Below are 26632 nucleotides of genomic sequence, written 5' to 3'. Positions count from 1 at the left end.
AGGATTTTAAGCACTTGCTAATGGAAACTAAGGCCCATCAAATTAAGAGTGTTTGTGAGGCAAACAATATATTACACAAATAAAAATCTTAATTCTCAGTTTTCCTCTTGAACTTCACTCAGTTTTAAAAACAATTATATCAAAGGTATATTGACACTGTGGTTGACTTATGTCTATCAAAATCTACAGCAGAAATCTCTATCTTAAGCAAGACTAGCCAGGCTATTGCTTCTTTTTTAGGGAGTTGACTTGACATATCCTCAGTAGTGTTTGATTCTAAAGTGTTCTGGTTTGAGCTAAAAGTCTTGTGAGGCATTGCCAATAATACTTTTTTTTTTTCCTGGAAAAACCTCTAAAAAATACTCTCTTCTGTGAAGATGTGATTATTCAAATAAATTCCCCCTGGTTGTACCTTCTGCAAATGGTCTTTGCTAATACAGGAATATTCATAAGAAAAAATGGATGACTGATTAAAAATCATCCATACCTCTTTTAAAGAAGCAGATGCAATCTGTGTTCAAATTTACTATGGGGCACCTTCAAATTACCTTGTTGATTTTTCTTATATGTTTACTAACGTAGAGCCAACTTGAAATTTACATGGTAGAATTGTGCAATAGTTTATTTCTCATTAATTATGCTGCCGAATAGAAACACCTCAATAACTCTCCCAAAGAGGAGATCAACAATGCAATTCTTCCATAAACTGATTCTAGTTTGGCTTGGAATACATTGCTATGTCATTAATTTTGATATTAAAAATGTTGTGAAACATGTATATAAACAAATGTTTATAAAAGTAAGTAGAATATATTTTCACATTACTTAACTATTTACTCTTGTAACCCTCTTTTCTTTTCCTTTCTGACTTATGAATCCCATAGTATTTTGGTTTCAAAGCAAACTACTGAAATTCATACTAGAGATAAAATACTCTAATAACATTTTTCATTATGAATGTTACCTCTTTTTATACTCTTAGCCAACTATAAATCAAAACATTTATATATGCCAAATTCTGGCTCTTAAAATTTCACATCAGAGCACTTTACAAACTTGTCATTAATACATGGAGAAAGAATATTTGAACAATTTTGTGCTTAATTCATATGGTTAAAATCAAAATATATGGACAGTTTTATTATATATACCTCTATTTGTAAAACATTTTGTGTATGTGTGTTTATTTTCTTATCATCCATATATAGTGATACTATGTTAATTTATGTATATGTGATTAAATGTGTATGTATACATATATGGTAGTTATAATACATAGGGTTGGCTTTATTGTATTGCCAGTGGACTCCTACCTTAATGGCAGCCAAATATCTTGAAGGTGAATGTTGTAGTTCATAATATAAGCTTTGTGAACAATTAGTGTATTTATAACTTTCCACTTTTGATAGAATTCATCATGCTTGAAAAGTTATACTATCAGCCTCTTGGTTTACCTTCTATTAGCTGTAGAGGTCATTTAATACGGCAGCTTTGCATAAATCACCACCAGATGGCATTCTTGTGTCTTTGATTATGCACAGCTATTTCTGAATTAAGAACTACTTCATTAAACAAAATCCTTGTTATCAAAAATTTATCTGCATTCTTTAAAATAATGAATTATTAATTGGGCAGAAAATATATTATCTTACTTAAAGAGACTAGAGTTCTAGTTCTGACTCATTTCCCAATTTGGGCAAATTCTACTATTTCTCAATCTATTTGTATTGTCATATATAAATGAAGGATATTAAGTCTAGATGGCTCAATTCAAACACCATAATCAAACAGTTGTTATGTCCATGATACTGTGTTAAATGTACTGGGGGTTAGAAGAGTGAATTGTCAATATCTTCAACTAGTTGCAGTTAGGAAATAAATATCCCTTAGAACTTTACTTTCCTAAATTGCCAAATGCAATGCTCTTTGCTCCTTTCTTCCTTCCTTTCTTTCTTTCTTTCTTTCTTTCTTTCTTTCTTTCTTTCTTTCTTTCTTTCTTTCTTTCATACACTGAAAATAAGTGGTGTGCAGATTATAAAGTTTCTAAAAAAATATACCATGAAATTTACTTTATTGTAGATTATATGAAAGATACCACTTAAAGCTACCAGTTTCTTGTTAACTGCTAGTTGACTTTTTATTTATCCGTGTTAACGAGGCAGGAAATCACAAGATCTAATTTGTTTCATAAGATAACTTTGGAATGAAGAGGTATATAGTAAGGATGGAGACTCTGAGTGGAAGACTTCTCTGGTTAAAGTAAGGAATAAAAGAAGACAAATAGCACATCATCTCACTTATAATGTGCTCTGCTCAAAAACAAGAATTGCAAATTAAAATAATAAAATGAAAAAAATAGTAATGACCGAAATAAAGATTCATCCTCTCTGAAAAGAGTAGTCATTCAACACATAATTGATAAAAAACAATGAATAAGATATACATTAGTAGATAATTCTTTAGTTTTTAGTTTGGGTGCCAGAGTAGATGGTGTCCTTAACAGAGGGAACAATAGAACAAAACTACAATTTTAGTTAAATATAAAGAATTTGCTTTAGACATGGTATACTTAAAAATTTGTAGTACAACCTGATGAAAATATTAACAGTTTGGTACAGAGCTTAAGAAAGAAGTAATGGGGATAGATACAGAAAATTTTCTATAAAAAATGGCTAAAAAAATTATCAGTAAACATTTCTCACTTTTTTCCTCTCAATATACTTTATTGATACAACAAAAAATATTTGAAATTTAATAGCATCACCATTTTATCCAAAAATAAGTGATCCATTACAATTCTTTAGATTCAGATGCTAAAATAATGCATCCTGGATGAAAAATAAAGAAATAAAAACTTTTGTTTCTATTTTTATTCCTAAGAAACAGTGCATATACTAGTTATTTTGTGTAAAAATAAAATGAAAATGTATGCTACCAAAATCATTTTTTTATACTATTTGTTGATCTTTGCTTCTAAGTAAACAGAAATGCAACTTTTGGTACAGAGAATAATCCTCTATTTCACATGACAACCAAATTATTTTCAAAATGTTACATAATACACATTGGGCTCTGGACAAGATTATGAAGCATAAATGCTTCCCTGATTTTCTCAATAGGACATGAAATTTTTAACTTCCTTCTTTTTGATGCTGTTGTTGTTTGATGTTGTTGATGTTAGTGGGCAGCCCTATATCTAGAAAATTCCAATTAAGACTTATCATTCTAATTTTATAGATAGCTGGAAATATTGAATTCTCCTAAAGTCTTAACCTTTTTATAGCTTCAAAATTAATTTGTTAGTAGTCTTACATAATATCTTAGTTTTCTACACGTTTTTTAAAAAAAGAACTATTGTAAACAGAAGTAAAACAAGTGATATTTCAGCATTTGGAAATGAACCAAGAAATGGGAATCTGAATGGAAAAATATTTTTTTTTCAAAATAAATCTATGACTTCCATTGCTATATTTGTTTACTGAAAAAGATTTAAACATTTTGTTGAACAAATGAAGACAAAACATTTTTATTTAAAACAAAATTTTTAAAAATCTGGTTCTTGATTTTAATTAAATTGGCTTATAATTCCTCACCAAAATTAGACAAAGTTAAAGAAAAATAAAAGTATTCCAAATACTAAGTTTCTGGTTCAACAAAATTAACTTATTTCTTGAAACTGATGTGTTTACTTTTTAATTAAAATTGAGTCAAATTTCACCAAACTTTTCAGATAAGAGTAGTATTTTCAAATATATCCTTAGAACTCCAATTTGTCATATTTAGATTCAATAGCGAATCTAGCTACTAAGTGTACATAGTTCAAAATCTATTTTTTTATTTCTCCTACAGAAATGACTAATAAGTAACAACTGAATGAAATCATGAAAAGTTTTCTTTTTATTGTTAGAAAAAGTAAATATAGTTTACATTTTATATATGTATTTGTCTTTGGTCAGGAAAATTATGATAAAAAATGTTAGCATAGTTCTTACAGATTTTTCTTTTTGATCTCTGTTGCACCATGGTATATAGACAATTGATTGATGTAAATGGTAGTTATGTGAGGTATTAAAGTGAATAGAAGATGATATTTTGCTATATGTTTCATACAAAGGTATTTTTCTAGAAAAGATAAAACTTTAAAATATTTAATAATTGTACAAAAAATAGCAAAAAATATTTGCTATTTATAAATCACACCCCCAAAAAATCATTTGGTGGAACAGAACCATATTTTAACTATAAAGAAAAAAATAATAGATAATTTTATGCAGAATTGTGTAAATTCTGAGAAATCTAGTGGCTGTGATGAGATGAGAAGATATCAATGGAAGATTAGGAAAAACTTGTAAGGAAAGACAAGTATTATAAGATGAGTAAAGAGCGGAGATAGAAAGTAGTATGTTCTTTTCAGGAAACAGAATATTGCTGGTGTGCATAGTCAGGGATAGGTGATGGAAAAATGAGTAATGAGATCTCATCAGAGAAAAAGTTATAGAATCTTGATAAAGATGTTAGATTTTGCCGAAGAGATGAAGAAGCCACTAAAGATAAAGAGAAGGAGAAGGAATAGGGTCAGGTTTATATCTTAGATTTTAGTTTGATGATTTTTAGTAAAATGGAGAAATCACATGGAAAGATGTTTTAATTGTCATGCAAGAAACAATGAGCTTCCAACACACTGGCTAAAAAGCACTAATAAGGATGGATTTGCATTTGAACAATACAAAAGATTTGGTGGCAGGAGGAGTTCCTGAGAGTTGATATGAAGACTTAATGAAAAAGTTTGGGTTTTAGGATAATGCTGAAGTGAATATGATAGTTGAATTCATGAGACAAAATTTTTAAATAAAGTACCAAGACAGGACATTGTTTTGGTTAGACAAACAATGAACACTGTAATCCAGTAAGCAACAGGTGGTAGATGTAACTTTTCATTTGACACCAGACTACAGTTTCCTAATCTAAATTCTATTGCATGTGTCCAATCTGTTTCTTGACTGTTCAGTTTTCATTCTTTACTCAGTAAGCATTTTTGAAGGGCTTATAATGCTAAGTACTTACTTACTCTCTCTTTCTCTCTCTCTCTCTCTCTCTCTCTCTCTCTGTGTGTGTGTGTGTGTGTGTTTTCTTTTTCCATCTCCTCATTCCCAATTTTCTATTCCAATTCTCACTGGGAAACCTTTGTTACCATTTCATGCCAATCTCTTTCATTGCATCTGGATCTTAACTCTTCTTTTATTTCCATTTAGATAAACTTCCTGACCAAATATATGTATGTGTACACACACACACACACACACACACACACTTATTTATTTATGTATGTTAGATTTATTCCAGAAACAAATGCAAAGATAATAAATAAATACAAAGATAGTTTACCATGACAAAATGTATTAATGTATTATAAATCATTTATATGTTTCTATAGAAAAAATATCTCAACATATACACAAAAAATTCAATAAATCCAGCTCTTATTCCTGATTTGAAAAAGAAAAAGAGAATAATTTTTAAAAATTAAGTTTTTCCAAAATAGAAAGTGACTTAAATTTTTATTATGGCATAAAGAGAAGTTAGAGGCAACTTAAATTCAGGATTATGTAAGGATATTGTTCGCTACTACCAATTCTACTGAAATCATAATGAAGAGTTTAGTGAACTAAGAACAACAACATGTATTAAAATATAAACACTGGAAAGCAGAGACAAAATAATTAATAGATACAGGTAATATGATAGTGAATATGAAAATTCAAGAGAACTGAAAGAATGATTATTAGAGTAAAAGAGCACACTTAAAATGTAAATTTTTAATAGTATCTTTCAATATCAGCAAAAGGTAAAAGGCATTAGACTGAATATATTTTTTAAATGATCAATGATGCTCAGGAATTACTGAAATTTAACCTGGCTTCTAAAGCTAATTATTTGGAATGTAACTACTGGAGATTTCAGAGTTCTTCACAGCCTGTAAGATTTGTTGATTTCTGCCACTAGTCTTTCTCATACTGCTCTGTTCTTCCACTTACTGAGTTTTCTACAATGTAATATATTCTACTGCATCAGTGCTTACATTGGAGAAAAGTCCTCATCTCTATTTTTAAAAATGACAAGGAATCAGAGACACAGATTTACTTTGAGAGGAAAATAATAATAATAATACATTAAACAAAATGAATGACAAAAATTAAAACTACTTTACTTGAATTTAATCCATATTACTCCATACTGGGTAGGTTAATAGCAATTAAACTGACCAGAAAAAGAGGTAGACTTGAAATTTATTTTTTTTAACTTTTATTTTTTAGTAAAAAGTTGTAAAGTCAAATGAAACATATTAGTGTGGAACAGAGGCTGTCTCTAAGATCAGAAATTGATTTCTTTTTTATGCTTTCCTATATATTCCTTTCTCTTTATGTTTTCTAGGAATTTGAGTTTGTCAATCATTTGGTATATAGGATAAGGAAAAGTAAATATGTTTATAAAGTACCAACAAATTATGGCTATAAATAAAGATGTCTCAGTAACTTATATTTGAGAAAATATATAATGAGGACTATGCTGACAATTCTTAAAAATCAGCATCTTTGCTAGTAATATAACTATCATACAGTGGACATTACATGATAAAAACAAAACCCTGAGAAAGCATTTCTGCTGTTCTTTATGGCCCCAGGGATAGAAAGGTTGATTTCCTTTGATAGTTGGCCACTTTGCTACGTCCAGGGGACAATTTAATGCAAAAGGACAAGCAGCACCAGAGAGACAGAACTTATGTTCTAACTTTGGAGATAAGTCTTTATAATGGCACAGCAAACTGCAGTCGTTAAGAACTCTGGAATTAGAACTGAGGGGTTTAAATCCCAGCTCAACCACTTACTAGATTTGCAACCTTGGGCAAGGTAGCAAACCTCTATAAAACAACAGCAAAATGTAAATACTTTCTTTGCTTACAATCCTTTTGTAAAGAATAAAGGAGGTCAGGAATAATAATTAATGATGGACTATCTTGTACTGTACAATGAGTGATAGAATAATTCTCTTTCTATAGTAATTTTGGCTTTAATGAAGTGAAAACAGAGTAAGGGGGTGAAATTGTAAAGGAAAAAATATTGGAAGAAAGCAGAAACTATGAAACTATGCATGAAGACAGAACTGAGAAGTCAAGAAGCACATTCAGCCTAAAAGGATCTGTAGAAAAGGACAGCAATGACTTAGAAGTTACAATAATTTGACACTGGGCTACTTGCAGGGATTTAGTCATTTGGAGAGCAAAAAAATGTATGAAGGCAGTATGGAGCAGAATAAGCCCAGACTAAGAATCAAATGAATCAAAAGAATCAAATGAAACAGAACTGATACATAAAACCAATCAGGGTAGAAAATAACCAACATTTAATTTGAGAGAAATTGACCAATGGTTAGGACATAGAGAATTATATCATATGGATTGGTCCCAAATCTTGGCCTGGATATTTTCTAGTTACATGGGCATGTACAAGTTACTGTTCTGTTTCTCAGTTTTCTCATGTGTAAAAACTGACTAATAATAATACCTATTCCAATAGAACTGTTTGGAATTTTATAAAGAAAGGATCATATTTATGCTTAATAACTACTAATTGTATAAGTTTTATTATTATTATTATTTTAATTAATACCTAACTATAGAGTTTCCTTATAGATGTCTAAATCATTTTAATATGATTATCCACTAATGTATATACTTATTTTATAATAATCTCAAATTATTCACCATAAATGTCTTTTTCTGTATCATGTCCATTGAATAAAAATGGACATTTACAAGACCCACTCTGCTAGAATGTTAATTCATTGAGTTTATTGAGCAATCTTTAATTCTTCTGAATTCCTGGCAAGGTAGTCCCCAAGCATGGTTATGCATTAGAATCCCCTGGAAATTTTTAACCATGGGTTAACTAATCTCTGGATCCACTTTAAATGAGTAAAATCAGATTCTCTACAGAAGGGAACAGATTTTTTTAAAGTTTGCCATGTGATTCTAAGGTGTAGCTATGAGTAAGAACCTAGTGGTTTGCAAGGAATTTGACACACAATTTGTTTATGTCCCTTATTTTTAAACAAACTTAAATAATTAACAAAGCTACATGTTTACATAAATGTTTATGTAAGTTATGTTTACATAAATTATGTTTACATAAATACATATACATATTTGTAGATAGATTTATTTACGTTTACCATACATAAAAATATATATATACATATTTATATGCACATATGCACAAACACACACATATAAATATGTATAAATGCATGCATGTTGATAAAGAATTTAACACAGGAATGTATTAATAAAGGTTTGATAAATATGTATCATTCATGATCCTGGTAGGCAACAATTGGCTCTAAAAATCAGGGTTGGGGCACAGTTTGAAAAAAATTAATGAAGAATATATGTTTTCTCAGGGCTAGAATAGCAGGAAGCTGCTACCATTTTCTACATCTGTCTCTTTTCTCCATTGCCTCAACAATTTTCTCTGAACCACCACTTTGGGGAGACTAAAAATAAAGTTCATTGTATGTTTATTAATAATATCCTTAAAAATAAAGATTTTTCCAGAATGTAAATCAACCATGTGGTGCACCACTCTCCTTTTTGGGCCAGCACTTTGAGTGATAGTGTACTAGATTATCCAGATCATCATGAGACTCTATGAAATATCCTCCTAACAACAACAAAAAAAAAAACCCTTAAACCTCTTCACACCCCAAATTTCCCTCCACATAATATCCTTTTACATATTTGCCTATAATTCCTCCTTCAGCAAACATTCACATAGCCATTTCAGTCATTTTTGTAAAGGTCAGCTACTCTGCCTCATGAGTTGTCAATTTTCAGTCTTTCTTGATTTTTTAGTGTCATTTAGCATGGCTCATCTCAGAGAGTATTCACCTCTACTATAAGCTATTATTACATGTATCCAAATTCTACTTCACAAACTTATGTTATAGATAAGCAGATGTCTCAAATTTAACATATATTAAACAGAATTTCAGATTTTTGTTCCTGAGCCTACTCTTTCCACAGTCTCACCTCTTCTAACTGCTGCCACCTTGCTCTAAGCCACAATGATCTATTTCCTAGTCTTCGAATAGTCGTTAATTGCTCTCTGCTTCTGTGGTTGCCTTCTCAAGGTGTATTTACAGCACATCATGCAGTCCCTTCCAATGACTTTTTAATTTTAAGTGAAACTTAAGCCACTCTAAGCCCTAATATGTATACATGGCTTTCCTTACCCTTGATAATTTCTCTGTGAGCTCATCTACCAGGGTCCCTTTTAGACACTGGTAAGGTTGTACAAGTGTATGAAAACACTTTGATATTAGCCATATTTTAGGGAAGTTTAAAAGGTAATTACATTTCAAATTTCCAAATTTATATCATCAATTAAAAATAAGTGTTAGATTTTAAATATAATGAATAGTATGAAGATATTAGGAAAGGCTGGATATTATATTTGTGAGCTCTTTTGTGTATTCAATGTCTATAACCTTTACTAAACATAATTGGCTAATAACATTTTGAATAGACTGAATCTCAGAAATTATACTTTTAGATGAAATTTCACTTAATCAGATATTTTGATTGTTTTTCAGTGAATTCTCAATTGACTATTTCAAACTAAATAAAATATTATTTTCTTTGACTCAAATCAGAATTACATTAAAATAAAAAGACATTTTCTCACAATGTACAGAAAAATCATTGATATGAATTGTAAATGCTTATATACATATACAGTTTTAAAATGTGCATACAATAGATACTTGTCAAACTTTTGAAGATGATGGTTATCTGACTAAAAGGCAAAGAATATGTGATGCTGACAACTTAGGAATCAATGAATTATTATAAACTGATTATTCTTAAGTGTAATGAGTCAAAATTAAATTAGTGTTCTACCAAAGCAAGTTCTAAATTAAAGACAAATAGTGAAGTGAGGAGATAGTTATATTCATAATAATGTAGTGCAGGGACATAATTATAGTTTTCAAATATAGCAAATATTATTGAAATACAAAGCAATCTGTCTTTTCATTCTCAGCATATTCCAAGCATATTAAAAACTAAAACTAAAAACCCCTTAGTTTTTTCCAGTTAATTATTGCTATGTCTTGAAAATTTGTTCCCTCTGAAAGTAATGTTGAAATTTAGTTGTCTATGTAACAGTAATGGGAGATGGGGTCTTAAAGAGACAAATTCACCATGAGGGGTCTATTCTTATAAGTCGGTTCAATGCCTTTATAAATGGAATTGGGAGAGTGGACTCTTTTTCTTGGCTCTTCCATTTTATGCCATGTGAGGATTTATATTTTTGTCCTCTTAAGAAATTACAGGGTTCAAGGTCCCATCCCACAAATGGATACCAGGCCATTAGCAGGTACCAAGTCTGTCCATTTCTTGATCTTAGACTTCCTAGCCTCCAGTGGTAAGTAATAAATTTATTTTCTCTATAAGTTACACAATCTCAGGTATTCTTTTGTAGTAGTGTAAAGCAGACTAAGACAATAATATTTCAGGTTCAACGAGTATTACTTTGTTCACTCATTATAAACTGTATTGAAAATATTCATCTAATTTGTTCTAAAATATCCTTCATTATATTATTAGTCAGTTATGATCTTTATAATTCATCATTTTAACATTCATAATAAACCTAAAATTATTGATTTGCATTTAATTTTTAAAAGGAACATAGTGTATTGAGAAAAAGAAATGGGTCTTAATAGAGTAGGAAAACCCAGAGTTGAGCTATATCTTGCTCATAATAGCTATTTGACTTTGACTTATTCATATAATTTCTCTGAAGTCCTATATTTTCATCCATGAACCAGGGTTTTTAACTTGATGAGTTCTAACTTCTATGTCAACTCTAAATGTCAACAACATATGAATATATGTAGAGAAAATTGGTAGTTACCTGATTTTCAATTTCCCCTATATTCTCCTTAAAAAACATAAATAACAAATATGAAAATAAAACTAAGCATGACCTATGCCTCCAGCATTAATAGGCAAAAGAATAGTGTATCCTCTACTTGTCTGCAAATAGAAGTATACACACAGAACCCACTTTCCTGGCAATGAATATGGAGAGTTTAGGAGGGTAAGTTTAAGGTCTGTAAAAAATTGTGCAATAAAGTTCACAGGGAACATATGTAAAGCAAAGTAAAATCATCATCATAAATAGAAAGTTAAACATTAATTGCCAGAATATCAAACATATGTCAAGACCTGGCATTTCACAGTATTGATTAAATAGAAGACATTAAAGTATATAAGACTGGAGGTTGTAGTCTAAGAAGCCATTAGTAATAAGAAAGATACACAAATATAGAAAAAGAGAAATACTCATTAAAATAAAATTACAAAAAAAGGATAAAAAAGAACTGAAGAATCCTAAGTAAAAAAGAAAGAAAAAAAAAGATAGGCCTCTTTCCCTCATCAATATCATCCATAAAATACAAGAGTGCAGAAAAAAACATTCTCAAACTAAGAACATTTTCCATGAAATGAACAGGAGTAGGAAAAGCCAATCACATCTATCAAACACTTCTGTAGCAAATAAGAAGTAAAAATTGATACAGTTTTTATGATAAATTTCTCTCCTTGAAATAACCACAAAGATAAATAAAATTATAATACCACTTAAAAATTAAATATCCTTAAATAGGCAACTGAAGATATAAAAATGTCATTGAATCAAAAATACATATACTATTGCCGGGTGTGGTGGCACACACCTGTAATCCCAGCAGCTGGGGAGGCTGAGGTAGGAGGATCACGAGTTCAAAGCCAGCCTCAGCAATGGCAAGGTGCTAAGCAACTCAGTGAGACATTGTCTCTAAATAAAATACAAAATAGGGCTGGGGATGTGGCTCAGTGGTTGAGTGCCTCTGAGTTTAATCTCTGGTACAAAAAAAAATGCACATACTATAACTATAAATGACAGAAAACTGTTTTTAATGGAATGAAAGCTGAATTAATTCATAAAGGTAGTAGAAGAAAATGATAAAATAATATCAAAATGAATATTAATTATAAGGAGTCTAAAGGAAAAAGATACAAGTGAAAATTTAGTAAAGGGCATTGAATAGAAGCAAGAAAAAACCATAAAAAATGAAAATGGAATGAAGAATAATTTAAAGTATTAGAGAAAATGTAGTTGAAATGGAAGAGCCATGAATAACACAAGCTTATTTATTATCTTTGAAGAATATCTGAACAGAGGAATAGAAATCTACAGAAATTTCCAAAGATAAAAGAGGCCTCAAGTATAATCCTAAAAGGGCCAAGTGGGTGCCAGAGAAAAATGACCAAGTATAGTCACCTCTGAGACAAATTCTAATAAATCTCTTGGATAAAGAAAAGGAAATAATCCTTAAGGGCCTCCAGATTATGATCTGATATAATTTAGAAAAGCATGAGAATGAGACTGGTATCAGACTTTTCTAAAACAGCATACAAAGGAAGGCAACAGTATAGAGTGATTTTAAGAAACGTAAAGAAACAGAGTACACATTTAAGCTATTAATTCCAACTCTACTGTTCTTGGAGGAAAAAGAAAAAAAAAAGAAAAACTTGAACAAGACCTGTTGCTCTCATGTGCCCTAATAGTCTACTAGAACTCTGTCAAACCAAGAAATGACTGAGCAGAATTTGACAAAAGGATTTATATGAGAAATTAACATTTTAATTTTAGCACTAAGATGAGATTATAATAAAATACTGATAAACAAATATCCCATTCTCTGCCAAAGTAGAGACAATGCAACACAAAAGTGGGAGGGGATAATTTGTTTGAACAAATTTGTTTGAACACAGACTTCCTTACCACATTTGGACCTAAGGCTTCTGAGGCTATCACAATTATACTCATTTTGATACATTTTCTACTTCTTCCTCCTTTTGTTGTAAATATTCCAAGCCTGCTATGTTCACTAATTGAAGAAAATAGAAATCATCAGGTATGAAAAGCCACACATTCTTGATTCTTCCCTCCACACTATATCTGTAAGTATGCCTTACAGATTGCTGTTCCTGCTAATGATTGTTCTTTCCATCTATGCTCTTGATAGATGCCTTAGAATTTTTTCAGAGACACTTGAATGAATTGCTCAGTGTCCACTATCCTAATTGTCATCAAATCTATCAAAATTTCTATTTAGGATTTATATTTCATCTTAGAATTGTAGAGCTTATTCATAAAACATACTGACAATATATTATGATCACCACATTTTAATGAATAATTCTTAACTTGTTCCTCAAATCTACCAATGAATTTGTAGTATTATTCTCCCAGATTTCTTAAATAAAGAGCCCAAATATCTTCCTTGAGTTCTAGTTTCATGTTGACAGTTTAATTTGATGTCTAATAAAATAATATGAAATGAATGCAAATCTAAATTATTTCCCTATTTTCACATCTGATCTTCCTTCTTTCCACATATATTTCTGTAATGTCACAGCTATTCACCCACTCAGGCAGGAATCTGGGTGCTATCTTTAATTATCCTCTACTTAAATGCTACTCTCTCAGGATTTTTTATTTTTATTTTTGGACATTAGGGACAGTCAGTTTTGTATTTTAAAGGTAAAGGTCTATTGTCTTACAACCTCAATTACCAATATCTTGGGTCAGAGGTTCTTTATCTCTTTTCTGTATAATTGTAATAGCCTTTTAATTCACTCTCTACCTATGATTTACCTTCTGTACAATTACCAGAATGATCTTATCCAAATACAAATCATAGGATACTATTGACAACTTAAATCCTTTCTAAAACCATATGATCTAAAACCATATTTCTAGTTTCTGCTGGTATTCCTTCATTCTTACCACTTTGCTTCAGAAATGATAATTACTTGTAGTTGGCCTGTTGAAGCCAAGCTTTTCAGGATTCTGAGCCTTTGCTGATTCTTTTTATACTAGCATGTCCATCCCTTACATCTCTATCTTTGTTGATCTGATACCACCTTTTATCTGAAGTGTCCCTGATACCTTGTCCCTTTATCAAATCAATTGCACTCCCCTCTCTGCAACCAGTGTAATTTGTATAAACTTCTGTTGCTATGTTCTCTCTCTCTTTCTCTTATTATTATTATAATAATAATAATAATAATTATTATTATTATTATTTGGTACTGAGTATTGAACCCAGGAGCACTTCAAAACTGAGCACTATTGCTACATTCTTAACAATGAATTTTTATTTATTGTTTTTGTACTTATTGAATGACAAAGTATGACTTGCTTTAAAAGAAGGGTTCATGATATAGTATCTGTCATAGTGTAAATCCATAATACATCTATTTAATAAGTGTTGAATGAAAATGAATTGTAATTTAAAGTATCACTGAATTAAGTATTTACTAATTTGAACTCCTTACTTTTTGCTTGTATTATTAAGGAATAATTTATGTTAGCTTTTTTACTAATTTGAAATCAGTGTTCTTTCATATTTAAATTTTATAAAAATGAATATTTTTATGATCAAATTAATATGCTTAAATATCCACATAGATTTTCACCATAGAAGTATTTAGAAGCAGGACAAATGCACATATTTTTTTCACGATTGAGTGGTCATATGATGAGTTAAATATGACACTGATTAACTAAAATAAAAGAAAATCAGCTTTTACTATCATGAATCTGTCCTTACTCACTTTACCACCCTAGTTTCTGTGTAAAGCAACACATTTTTATATTCTAAGCATATTATAGCTATCCTCCCATTATTGTCCAAAATATACATATTTAGAAAATGTTCTGATTTCTACAATAACATTGTAAATCTGAACTCTAGAAACTAAGAATACCATTTAACAATGTCCAGAGTGACTTGTGTTAAAAATTGCAGTTTAAAATGATTAAGACAGCATCCTTGGGTACTATGAAACTGATTTCATGTTTTTTTATAACATGTACAAAAATAAGATAACACACTGTTGACATGCTGCTTGATATATAATAGGTGTACAAAAAATTTTAGTTACTATATTTCCTGACAGTTCCAAGTGAACTACATAGGGATAAAGTACATTATCTGAGACCAGTTTTTCTATTAGAGAACAGTGTGCCCTACTTACGTTTTCCAGTTGTTTCCTTATTAAATTAACAGCAGTATCAATGCTGTATGCACAATGGTCATACTCTTCTAATTTACATGATCAATGAAGTGCACTATAACAAAATAGGGTTCTTACCACACACGGATGTTTATTGCTTTCCCTCCCTTTATTGATTAATGTTTATCAGGTTTTATTGTCTCCATAAAAATTTTCCACTAAATTACCCCCAAATTACTTTTTTTTAGTAATAAACTATCATATTACAAAGAGAAATGTCCATGTGTAAAAGGTTTAAGTGACAAGAATTTGAACTGTCAAAAAGACATAATTTTAAAAAATGTTTTCAAATTTCCTTTACTCTTGATATACTGCCTCATATGAGTACCAGAAATATTATAGGATTATTGACTATAATAATTAGTGCATGTGTTGAATAAAAGAGTATAAGCAATGTGCCCATGATGTAATGTGAACTGCAAAACTTAGATAAACTGCAGACTTAGACATACTTAAGTTAGTGATGTAAGAGTCTAAACCCAGTGTGTACTCCCCAGACCTCACCCAGTTATCTGCTGCAAGCACAACTGAACTAGGACTTAAAAACCCAGACTTCTGGGGAGCGATGGAACTAACAGGACCCAGATAGAGAGATGGAAGCCTCCTTCGCTTTTGTCCCCTCTGTACCAGACTCCTCTAGCCCAGATCAAGTTTCTGATGACCTGGACTTAACAAATGTCACAGGTGAGTATCTGGGACCCCTAAGTGTAGACTCAACTAGGACTTAGAATTAGGATGTATGTCTCAAGTGTGATGAGTATCAATAAAATAGATTTGATTGAATATAACTGCATCTCACTGCCTTCTAAATCTACTACACAAAGATTTGTAAATCTTATTTTAGAGGCATATTTTCTGGGGTCTCTTATAAATTTTTATTTTATTGGACCTTGATTTACTATCTTCAGATCTAAAAATGATGGAAAAATTGCCTTAAGGCACATTATGAGCAAGAAGTTTGAGATTATGTAAGTTTTGCCAAAATTCTTGTTATAGAATCCTGAATGTTAATGAACATTAAAATTAATTTTTAAAATTGCACTTTAGCCTTAAGGCAGTGATTAGTATATTGTTTCATTACATTTCCCTCAGAAGCTTCCATTAATCTGCATCATTACTATTTGGGTTAGAATTTTTGGTTGATTCACTGGTTTAAAGACCAATCATAAAATTTACAAATTCATATTTGTATGTGGTCACAGAGAGGGTTAATAAGCAGCAATATTCTTTGGGGTATTTTAAATGAAAAAAATGAGAATGAAAATAGCATGTATAATAAAACTCTTTCTCTGTATATAAATATACAGAAAGAGCAATATGTTAAGATGTTTGCCTAAATATCACCTCATCATAATTTTAGTGGTCATACTAGTCATTTGCATTTGGAGAGGGGGTTAAGTTTGTTTTCTTTTTATAATATTATATTTATTTTGTATTTTGTTTATATTATATATAATTTATATTATATTGACTGAATTTTACTGAGAGCATGTTTTTTCTTTATAAATAGATTATTCTACTAAAACAATTGCAAGTATTCTGCATTTTAGTATAAAACCTCTTGCTTCTTAGGTCCTAATCTCCATCATGTGGGATTAGGCCTCAACTTCCTTAATAAGACTCTGATAGCACAAGAATTAAACCAAGAATCAATAAATGGAATGGAATCAAACTAAAATTTTTTTCTGAGCAAAAGAAACAATCTGTGAGGTGAACACAGAGCCTACATCTTGGGAACAAATCTTTACCCCTCACACATCAGATAGAGCACTAATCTCTAGGGTATATAAAGAACTCAAAAAGTTAAACACCAAAAAAGATCAAATAACCCAATCAATAAATGGGTCAAGGACCTGAAAAGATACTTCTCAGAAGAGTGTATACAATCAGTCAACAAATGTATGAAAAAATGTTCATCATCGCTAACAATTAGAGAAATGCAAATCAAAACCACTCTAAGATATCATCTCATTCCAGTCAGAATGTCAGCTATTATGAAGACAAACAACAATAAGTGTTGGTAAGGATATGAGGAAAAAGGTACACTCATACACTTCTGTTGGGACTGCAAATTGGTGCAGCCAATATGAAAAGCAGTATGGAGATTTCTTGGAAAATTGGGAATGAACCACCATTTAACCCAACTATCCCTCTCTCAGTCTACAACCAAAGAACTTGAAAACATCATATTACAGGGACACAGCCATATCAATGTTTATAGCAGCACAAATCACAATAGCTAAACTGTGGAACCAACCTAGATGCCCTTCAATGGATGAATGGATAAAAAAATGTGGCATATATACACAATGAAATTTTACTCAGCAATAAAAGAGAATGAAATCATGGCATTTGCAGGTAAATGGATGGAGTTGGAGAAGATAATGATAAGTGAATTTAGTCAATCCCCAAAAAACAGATGCCAAATGTTTTATCTGATATAAGGAGGCTGATTCATAGTGGGATAGGGAAAGGGAGCATGGGAAGAATAGGGGAATTCTAGGTAGGGCAGAGGAGTTGGAGGGTAAGGGAGAAGGCATGGGGTTAGAAATGATGGTGGAATGATGGTCATAATTATCTAAAGTACATGTATGAACACACGAATTGGTGTGAATATACTTTGTATACAACCAGAGATATGAAAAATTGTGCTGTATATGTGTAATAAGAATTGTAAAGCATTTCGCTGTCATGTATAAATTTAAAAAAAGAAAAAAAACCTCTTGCTGATTTGAGAAGCCAATCATAGCCACAGAAATCCAGTTTCAAAGTGAATGTTTAAACTTTATGAAGTATAAGAAAACAAAACTTGTATATAACCAAGCTGTACAATGTGATGTTTTGATATACATCTAAATTGTGAAACTATTACCATAAAGCAAGCTAATCAATAAATCCATTAGTAATTTTTATTATTTTTTATTAAAATGTATTGAGCATATGTCTTTTTTTAAATCTTTTTTTTTTGAGAGAGAGAATGTTAATATTTATTTATTTATTTTTTTTTAGTTTTCAGCGGACACAACATCTTTGTTTGTATGTGGTGCTGAGGATGGAACCCAGCACTGTGCGCATGCCAGGCGAGCGTGCTACCGCTTGAGCCACATCCCCAGCCCCTTGAGCATATGTCTTCTTAATGTAACACTTGTAGGTTATAATTTGCCCACTTTGATATAAATGGCATTATGTTAAATATTCTTTCAATACTTAAATCTTTGAACAATTATCTTATTAAATCCTTAAGATGAAGTCCTTAAAAAAAGACCAATGAGAATATAATTTAATTTTTTTCAGATTTCATCATATTTTTATTGACCTTCCAACTTATTTTGTAAAGACCATAAACACAACTTTGGCTTTTAATTTGATGATTTCGGTTTTGAACAGCATTTACATATTTTTGGTGTATTATTTTTTACTTTCACTTTCTTCCTTCAACTCAGAGAATCAGATTTTCAGTTTATGCATCATTGTTGACCAAAATTTAGAGTTGTTGTGTCCCAAAAGACATGCAAAGATAATAATCACATAATATTTTCTAAGTACATTAGTTTTCTAAATTCAGAAAACTTTCCTAGTCTTTGTCAGGTTCTTTCCTCAAGTAGAAATAAGATCAGATTTCCCTTCCTACACAATTTCATAGCACACAAACCATGAACAGAAAAACATTATGCTTAATGTAAATAGTTCTTGACTACAATGTAATTCTCTTTTATGCGCTTACTAAGTGTGTGTTGCTTTAATTTTTATGTTTGTATGAGGCATCTTCATGCTGTTTAGGGTGTCCTTTCTATGAATGTCACAGCTTCATATACAGAGGATGCTTAGTAAGCATTAATTTTAATGAAATTATTTATAAACCATAAAACTGTTGACATGTATAAACAATATAATAATTTAAAAAGATATGAATTCCTATTGTTCTTCAGATTAATAAAAAAATTGATTTTCTTTGTATTTAAAGAATTGCTTTGAAAAACGCCGTGATTTGGTGAACACAGTGCTTGGCTTTACAGCTGAACTAAAATATATAGAGAGAGTATTCTATAATATACTTGCTACCAGGTATGTATCAAGCAGAAGATGTAAAGTTTATTATTTTGAGTGGTTTTTGCAAGCTAGTTTGAGGCAATGTTTTTCCTCTGAAATTAATAATATAGTTTGAAATGTCATGTAAGCCAAAATCAATATGAATGACAGTGGAGGTTATTGGCCAGAATATGCTGCTTACTCATGCCCTCATAAAATTATTGCTGTTTTAAATCTGGAAGGTGGCCATAGAAATTGAGTAGTAGACTAAATCAAATTAGTGTATTAAACCTATCAATGAGAACAGTCACCTAAAGCTTTCAAATGTTTTAATTATATTAATATAAAATGGAAACATTTTCAAATAGTTCTGGACATTTTGGTAGTAGCAATACCTTTAATTTTTATGTGGTGTTTTAAATTAATAAAATTTAACTCTTCAGAGGAGTTTTGGGTTTATAGCAAGAGTGAGCAAAAAGTAGAGGTAATCCCTACTCTTGAAATATGACCTCCTCACTCTTGAAATCTCATTCTACAGAAGTACATTTTTTATAGTCCATGAGCCTAAAGTGGCACATCATTATCACTCAGAATCCATAGTGTACATTAGGGTTCTATGAGTTCTGTTGGTCTATGAGTTCTGACAAGTGTATAGTGATATGCATCTACCAATATGGTATTGCCCAATAGAATTACAACACTGAAAATCCTCTTTGCTCTGCCAATTTATTCTTTCCCTCCCTCCTAACCTCTGGAAACCACTGATCAGTTTACTGTGTCATAGTTTTGCCTTTTCCAGAAGGTCACAGAGTAGAAATCAAATAGTATGTGGTCTTCTCAGATTGGTTTATTTCAATTATTAAAATGCATTCAAATTTCCTCCATATTTTCTAATGACTTGATAGCATTGATTTTTAGTATTTGATGTTCCAATTTATTAATTCATTCACTTACCAAAGAACAACTTAATTTCTTCCAGGTATTGACAATTATGAATGGAACTATAAAGTTACTACATACATCCATGTGCAGGGTTTTGTGGGGACATACATTTTCGTTCATTTAAGTAAAAATCAAAGAGTATGGTTGCTGAATTATATAGTAAGAGTATGTTTAGTTTTTTAAGATACTGTCTTCTAAAGTGGCTGTACCACTTTTCATCTCTATAAGCAATGAATCAGATCCTACAGTTTCATATCATTGCCAGTATTTGGTATTGTTGATATTCTAAATTTTGGCCATTCTTATAGCTGTGTAGTAGTATCTCATTATTTTAATTTGCAATTCCCTGATATATCTTAATTTGCATTCTTTGTGGATGGTCACTTATTATAGCATTATTTGTCAAAAAAGGATATCTTGCTTCAATTCTATTGACTTTGCTCCTTTGTCAATTTTCAGATGACTTCTTTAACATGGGTTTATTTCTGGGATTTATATTCTATTCCCTTGTTCCATTTGTCTGTTCTGTTGCCTGTTCCTTAATGCCACATGATGTTGAAAATACTTTCATATGCTGACTTGACATTTATATATCTCCTGTGGTGAGATGTCTATACATATTTCCCATTTCTTACTCAGTTTACCCTTCTTATTTTTATAGTTTTTTTGGATGAGAGTCCTTTAGCACAAGTATTTGTTTGCAAATATTTTCTTTTAGTCATAGCTTATCTTCCCATCTTCTTGATATTGTAGTTTTCAAAGCAGCAATTTGATTTTAATTAAATTCAGCTTGTCACTTTTTTCTTCTATGGATCATACATTTGTTGGTATATTTATAAAGTCATTGCCTTATTGAAGGTCATCTATGTTTTCTCCTATATTTCTTCAGAAATTTTATAGTTGTGTTTTATACTTAGGCCTATAATATATTTGGACTTAATTTTATGAAAGGTGTAAAGCTTCTATCTAGATTATTTTTTGTTTTTGTCTGTAGATGTCCACTTGCCTGAGCATCATTTGTTAAAAAGGATTTATATTACTTTAGGCTTATGGATTTGTTCCTTTGTCAAGATCAGATAACTACAGTAACCTGGGTTCATATCGGAATTTCTTTTCTATTCCCTTGTTGCATTTGTCTATTCTACTGCCTGTTCCCCCTCTCTTGATTACTATAGCTTTATAAGGTTTAATATTGGGCAGTATCAGTCAGGTGGTATCAGTCCTCCTACTTTGTTCTTTTTCTTCAATATTATGATGGGTTCTCTAGGTATTATGCCTCTTATTTTTAGCATTTATATATTTTTTATTTTTATTTGTTCATTTAGGTAAATTTTGCCTCTGCATCTAAACTTTAAATAGGTTTGTTGATATCTAAAAAAACCCACTGAAATTGTATTTCATTATGTTGAATCTATAGATCAAGTTTTAAGGAAATAACATTTTGACAATATTGAATGTTATTATTTGAGAATACGAACTATCACAAAAGTATCTTCCATTTTCTCTGATCTATCATTGCATTATTTTAATAAATATTGCTTCTTGTCCTAAGGGAGAAATTGGGAAATTAGCCTATCAGTAAGGGAGAGGAGTGATTTTTTTGTCTTCACTAAGGAAATGGACCTCTTTTATCATGACCCATTCATACATGGTCCCCCTCTCAAATCATGACAGGTTCTACTCCTCCGTGCACTCCCTTTCTACTTCTGCTACATCCTAGAATTTTATAAGCTCCTCCACTGAAACTTGTTTTCATCTGCACAACTTGATTATGCTGCCGAGTTCTTACTTCAGTAACTCCTACTCTGCCTCAGATCTCATTCCAAGTTCACCTCCTAAGAAAAACTTGTTTAAAAAATTATTTATTTATTCTAATTTGTTATATATGACAACACAATGCATTGCAATTTCTAGTACATATATAGAATACAATTTAGGAAAGCATATCCTGAAGCCTGCATTAAGAGTCTTCTTACAGTCTTCAAAAAGCGCATTCTGTTTTTTTTCATTCTTAGTATTCATCATACTTAAAATTACTTATTAAGTGTCAGTCTTCATCCTACTAAACTAAAAGCAATGACTAAGTCTCATTTTTTGCTGTGTACTGTATCCCCTTCACAATGTCTGGCATATAGTTGCAACTCAATTAATTCTTTAAAGTTGACACAACTCTTAATATTATACTGTCAATCATTTTACTTCTGTGCATATAGAAAGAAAAGTTTTAGTTCTTATACCAGATTGAGATAAACAAAGTTAAATTAGATGTTTTAGAAGCAATAGTTTTATGAAGGCATTTGATGTATTAAATGTAAAAGAAAGTAAAATAAACCTCTAAGCTAATGAAGAACAAGAACAAAAATAATAAATCTTGCTCAAATATAATAGTTTTCATGAGTCATGCATAAATGCCCTGTCTGTTTCTGAGAAGCAGATTGAAATGTTATCATGAAAATTCCACACAAAATATTACATGTGACATTATAATTTTTCCTGAGCAAGAGAAATCTCATTTTATAAACTACAGGATTTCAAGAAAGAAAATGGAATGATACGAAAAGAAAAGAAATAGCAAAAAACACAAGAATGGTCAAATCCAAAGGGACTCCCTGGATAAGTGTTCACAGATCATCACCAGAGAGTAAGGTATTAAATATGAAAAAAATTCTGAGAGAGAAAATTATGTCAGAATGCATTCCAAAAAATATTACTAAATTATCTCTGTTTATGACAATGTATAAATAGTGACTAATATTTTTGGACAGTACAGTGGATTTATCAATATTTAATTCATAAAAATTAATAAAAGAATGTTAGAACCAAAAGAAAATTGAGACTATTTAGGTTAAGGTCCTTGTTTTTAAAGATATAGAAATTGTCCTTACTATAAATATTAAATCAGTGATGCACATGGAGCACCCCAGAGGAAAATAGTTATTTACATAAATGATTTTGTACTCCAATTTAATTGTACAAAAATACAGCTTTGGTACATGCTAATATTATATTAGTAAATGACAAACAATTTAGTTTCTAAGAAATTAGAAATTTTAGTTTAATTGCTATATAATTAAATATCACTTTCATTTTTTGTTTACAGAATCCTTTTATAAAAAGAATATCAAAACATCATAAAAGTGTGTTCTATAAAAGACTTGATCTCCTTATATTGAATTTCACTTTAGTTAAAGGATACAATATAGAGAAATACAAAATATTTTTTAAATAAAACACAATGAAACAGCTATGTCTTACATATTTTATTTCACTAATTTGATTTTATGGCACTAGAAAACTAAATAATACATAAAAAGTTTGAGGGAATTATAAATTTCAAATGAAGTCTTGAAAAATATTATTTGTTCATGATTATATTTCTGCTTTATTGAATATTTTTAAAATTAAAAGTTTAAGAATTGCCTTTTAAGAATATGGCAATTCTTAATATAAAGTTACTTTGGTTTTACATGAATATTATAGATCCTTCTCAGATTATAGATTGGTGTATTTATTGGATCATCCATTTGCATTACAGTACTGTGGGAGTGCAATGAAAGATAGTGCAGGATTTCTGTTGCCATGTATTAAAAATTACAAGTACACAAATAAATATTTTGTCAGATATCATCATTTTACCACTATACAAATATGTGTGAAAATTTATTGTAGTGGTGTCTCTTGTAATTTTAATTTATATTGCCTTAAACAATAATGGTGAACATTTTTATATACATTTTAGTCTTCTGTATCATTTTTTTTCCCCTGGGGGTGGGTACCAGGTGTTGAACCCAGGGTGCTTAACCACTTAGCCATATCCTTAGTCCTTTTTTTGTTTTTCTTTTTTTTTTTTTGGTGTGGGGGGGTACTAGGGATTGAAATTAGGGAAACTCCACCACTGAGCCTCATCCCTAACCTTATCCTGTATATTTATTTAGAGACAGAGTCAAACTGAGTTGCTTTGCACCTTGCTTTTGCTGAGGGTGGCATTGAACTTATGATCCTCCTACCTCAGCCTCCCTGGCTGCTGGGATTACAGGTGTGAAACACCATGCCTGGCCTGTATCTGTTATGTAAAGTGTCCAATAACTTTACACATTTTAATAGGGTTGTTTGCTTTATTTTATTGATTTCTGAAATTTCACTATATATTCTAAATGCACACTCTATAGCATATATATATAATATATATAACATATATATCTTCTTCTTTTCTTTTTCTAATATGTAAAGCTTCACGAATATGGGTATCATCCCTGTGTAGGGGCCACGCCAATCTTCTCTGTATCGCTCCAATTTTAGTATGTGCTGCCAAGGCGAACACTGCCTTTTCATTTTCTTAACAGTGGCTTTTGATAACCATATGATTTTGGTTTTGGTCAAGTCTAATTTGCCAATTTTTTTCTTCTATAATGTCTTAGTATGCTCTTATGATATTACCAAAAGTCTTAGACTAGATGGCTTAAACAAAAGAAATTTAATCTACATAGTGTACAAGCCTGGTCATGTTCTAGTGCGAGCTCTTCCTAACCTGCAGATGACTGACCTCTCTTTCTAGCAGAGGGCTGAAGGAGAGAAAGACTGCACAGTTACTCTGATGTCTCCTCTTTATAAAAAATTTAATCTCATCATGAGGACTCTAGTGTCATGAGTTCATATAAATCTAATTACTTCCACTGAAGCCCTGTCTCTAAATTTCATTATATTGATGGTAGAACTTCAACATGATTTTTGGAGGGACAAAAATATTCAGTATATAATATGCTTTGTTCTTTTCTTTAAAAAATTTCCCTAAAGAAGTTAGATTTTTCTATTATATTTTCTTCAAAATGTTTCATAATTTTAGCTTCACTTCTACAATTCATTTCATGTTGATTTGAGTGAGATAAGAGATGAGATGTTTTGGTTTGTTTCGGGATGTGGCTATCCAATTTTTTCAATATCATTTAAAAAATGTGAGGGGTAGTGTTATATCAACATATGTATCATTTTTGTTGAAAATCAATTGGAGATATATATATCTGTTTCTGGGCTATAACAGAAATCTCTAGGGAGAAAGAAAAAGATATCACATGATTTTTTTCATTACCACAATATGACATGGGTGATAACTAAACAATTCTGTCATAATTATTCATAAAAGAATTAAAGATTAGTGCTATTTTCAAAACATCTCAATCAATCTCATGATTCAAGGATAAAACTAAATAAGACCATGAACTGGTTCATAAATAATGTTATTAAGGTACAGATGGTAAGTTTAATTTAAAAAAAAATTCCCCTTACAGATACATAATGTGAGCAGAAGATAATTATGAAATCCTATTTTTTTCTTGAAAAAAGCAAAACCCAAAACTAGCCAAAAAGTGTATTAACTATTAATTAAATTAAATATAAGTATTCCTTTCTCTAAGACTATAATTTTGGAGGCCCATTTTTAGTATATTTCTATGATAACACATTTTGAAAATAAATACATCCCAAAACATTGAAGTATAATATAGAGCTTCCTTTGTTGCTTATTGAAAGATTTAAACAAAGAGATAACAAGTGAGTTAATCAGAGCTCATTTAGTTGTCAGTCTCATTTAGAAACAGAAACTGAACTCACCATGTTTTATTGATTGATTGATTGTGTTTTTTTCTCCCCCTCCTCCAACTCAACATGTTTTAAGTAAAAGTTTACAGCCTCACACAAATGGAACACCAAGAAAAAGTTTTCTCTTTAGGGAGTTCTAAATTTAGGGATTTCAATTATGTCCACAACACTATATTTTTCTATTTGTCCATTCTTCCTTATCTCTGTTGCAAGTTATTGATATAAGATAACAAAAGATGACCCTCAGTAGCACCAAGTGAAATGACCCTTACAGTTAACAACCTCAGAAAAGAGATTTTCTTTCATCCAGAATCTATACCAATTGTCCCAGATCCTGACTGATAACTATCAAAGGGAGTTTAGATTAGTTTAGCCCAAACCTATAGAGCTGTACAGAATTGGGAGAGATAAGGTTCATCAAAGTCTAAAATAGTTCAATCACTAGAACAAAGAGAAAGGATGGCTAGTGGGCAGGTAGAAAGGCTGATGTAAGCAAAGTTGAGTAAGAAAAATTTGCCCTTTCAACATAAACAAATACATATAAATAAACTATTAGGATAATAATATTATTATTATTTGCAGTACTAGCAGTGGAATCCAGGGTCTTGCAAATATGAGGCAAGCACTTCACTACTGAGTTGCATCTCCATTTGTAGTTATTATTATTATTATTACCTTTATTTTATTTATTTATTTTTATGTGGTGCTGAGGATTGAACCCAGAGCTCCCTTGTGCTAGGCGAGCACTCTACCACTGAGCCACAACCCTAGCTCCCCTATTTATTATTTTTTCTCCTCATGTAAAAAAAAAAATTTAGAGAGTAGATATGATATATTCACATATTTGAAGATTATTTTTAATGTTTTATAACAAACTTA

The 26632-nt window shown here is 30.6% G+C and overlaps 1 protein-coding gene and 1 non-coding gene across 4 annotated transcripts in view; both read right to left on the bottom strand.

Moving 5' to 3' along the window:
* Positions 1–26632, bottom strand: part of Csmd3 (CUB and Sushi multiple domains 3) — a 1110517-nt gene that overhangs the window by 500460 nt on the left and 583425 nt on the right. The window lies entirely within an intron of this gene.
* Positions 24375–24479, bottom strand: LOC113179829 (U6 spliceosomal RNA). The gene has a single exon (XR_003300386.1). It is a non-coding gene; the product is annotated as a U6 spliceosomal RNA (small nuclear RNA).

The sequence above is a fragment of the Urocitellus parryii genome, chromosome 7 (assembly GCF_045843805.1).
Source record: "Urocitellus parryii isolate mUroPar1 chromosome 7, mUroPar1.hap1, whole genome shotgun sequence".
Taxonomy (NCBI): Eukaryota; Metazoa; Chordata; class Mammalia; order Rodentia; family Sciuridae; genus Urocitellus; species Urocitellus parryii.
Note: the sequence above shows the minus strand (reverse complement) of the source record. Positions and strands in the feature narration are given on the sequence as shown.